Source organism: Clytia hemisphaerica, unplaced genomic scaffold (assembly GCF_902728285.1).
Source record: "Clytia hemisphaerica strain Z4C2 unplaced genomic scaffold, Clytia hemisphaerica genome assembly, whole genome shotgun sequence".
Classification (NCBI taxonomy): Eukaryota; Metazoa; Cnidaria; class Hydrozoa; order Leptothecata; family Clytiidae; genus Clytia; species Clytia hemisphaerica.
This window is the reverse complement of record NW_027103793.1, coordinates 128,030-130,796: the sequence shown is the minus strand read 5'-3', so window position 1 is coordinate 130,796 and position 2,767 is coordinate 128,030.

Genomic DNA, 2,767 nt, shown 5'->3' with positions numbered 1-2,767 from the left:
ATTGAGATGATCAGGTTCATTTTCTCTATTGTGTCATTAGCTCCACAGTCTGACGCGTACCCATACTTCTGGAAGGCAAGGAGGAATTTCATTTTTAGAAGTGTTTGCAGGTTTGCATCCGTTTAAAGCACCTTTTTTGCCCCTTCACCTAAAAAGTGATTGAGGCATCTTTTCTTTTTTTTTTGCCACTTTTTTTATGGTTTTCCTCACTAAGATAAAAACATTATTTAAAGACAAACAATACGGCCATTTTATTTTTAATCAAACAACCACGGATATTGCAATTTTGAATTATTTTCAAAAGTTGACGCATGCGCCGACAGAAAACTGTCGAGGGGTTCCCTCTGACGTCCTATCGCAGCGCCATCTTTCAAATCAGAAAGCGAAGATAGTATAGGACAGATTTTCTGACTATGCACGATCCAACGATTCACGATGCGCGATGCACGATCCATGCATATATTACGTTAATTATTCTAATTATGCATTTATAGGTTTTAGTAATCACATATTTTAATTCCTTCTTTTGTATTCCTGGAGAATCAATGTAAAGTATGCGTGTATAAATTTTAACCTCGACAATCAAATCAAATCAAAACATAAACTTTTTTGCCCATGCTTTGAATTGAATATCTTGTAACCTTTTTGGCCTTTTTGCTCTCTTTCTTAAAAAAACAACGTTTCTCCGATTAAACCAACCAAATGCATTGGATTGAGACAGGGTTATATTATAAACAAAAATTTACAATGTTGTGGTAAAGTAGGGGAAGACGTTTAGCGCGTGTATAAACTCACCTTTTTTGAGAAAGATCAAATAAAATGGTAAAAGCCTTTTATAAGAACATGCCAAAAGTGATGGGCATACCGGATAAGTGGGATGGGGGAACCTGGGAACCTAAAGTGGGAACCTAAATGAACACCGGAAAAGTGGGATGGGGGAACCTAAAGTGGGAACCTAAATGAACACCGGAAAAGTGGGATGGGGGAACCTAAAGTGGGAACCTAAATGAACACCGGAAAAGTGGGATGGGGGAACCTAAAGTGGGAACCTAAATGAACACCTGAAAAGTGGGATGGGGGAACCTAAGTGGGAACCTAAACGACTACCGGAAAAGTGGGATGGCGGAACCTAAGTGGGAACCTAAGTTGTTTAATTATTAATAGAATTGAAATATTTTTCTTTAAAAACAAATACATAAAGATAAGAAAGATATTATATGCATATAGAAAGATATTATATTTTATCATAATAAGAACACCAGTTATTTACTTTTTACATTACGGTTCGCAAACAATAATGTTGAAAATAAAACAAAGGGAATTCATTTATTCAATTAGCTCAAAAAAGCATGTTTATTTATCAGCAGTTTTATAGTGCATCTTTTTGAAAGGTTCTTTTTAGTAAATTGACTTAATTGACTTAATTGACTTTAAACTTTAAACCGTCATATCTTCAAATCTAGAAGGAATTAGAAGTTCGTTCATAGCTCGATGGATAACTTAGAGCCTCTTCTTTCTTTTGCACGGATCTAATTTGCTTGAATACAGAATCTAGTAAAACATTATTTACGATCTAGTTTTTGTTCACTCTTGATGCAATACACATTGTTTTTTATTAGCAGCTCCAATTTTCGGGTCAGGGCTGGGGTCGCTTAGCATTTAACGGATTCTAGCTCGTTTTTCTTTCTGTACCAACCAAACAGTACAGCGTGTGAATACACTTCATTAATTAAAAATGTTTGATAGTAAAATAGAACATATTGCACGGCTTGCCACGTTTCAATACACATAGGCATATATCCACGGGGGGGGGGCACTCAAGGTAAACGACCTACCGTACGTGCGGCCCTTTTTTCCAAGCTTCCCAAAGTACACTGTAAGGGTGGAAATGAGCAAAAACGAGAATAAGTTCACTCTAAGGGTTTAAAATTTGGTCAAAGGACTGGCTTTTAGAATTTCATCCGAACAAGTGTCATGTCTTAACACTGGGTAAATTTTGGAACATCAAATATGTCCATCCCTATACCATAGCAGGATCTGTTCTAGAACATGTTGACCAAGAAAAAGATCTAGGAGTGATAATCGATAGTGACCTGACCTTTGAAGCCCATATATTTAGTGAAATCAAGAAAGCTAACTCTATCGTTAGCAGGAGCTTCGAATTTCTCTCACCGATGTTTCGAACGCTTTTCATTGCATTTGTCAGACCCCATTTGGAATATGCACATGTAGTATGGTCTCCAAGGTTAATCAAACATATCAAAGCAATTGAGGGCGTCCAACGAAGAGCTACAAGGCTAGTTAGTTGCTATAGAAACTACTCATACGAAGATCGGCTACGACTCATCAATCTACCTAGCCTAAAGACCAGGCGGCAAGTTGGTGATATGGTGGAAGTTTTCAAGAACCTCCACATTTATGACACTTTATAAAATGTAAAATCAAAAGTTCTGTTTCATAGAGGTCAATAGACCTGCGAAATATATTGCTATAAAAAAAGAAAAAAATAATGAAAAAAAAAAAAATAATAAAAATAAAAATTTAGGTTCCCACTTAAGGTTCCCCCATCCCACTTTTCAGGTGTTCATTTAGGTTCCCACTTAGGTTCCCCCATCCCACTTTTCAGCTGTTCATTTAGGTTCCCACTTAGGTTCCCCCATCCGACTTTTCCGGTGTTCATTTAGGTTCCCACTTTAGGTTCCCCCATCCCACTTTTCCGGTGTTCATTTAGGTTCCCACTTAGGTTCCCCCATCCCACTTTTCAGGT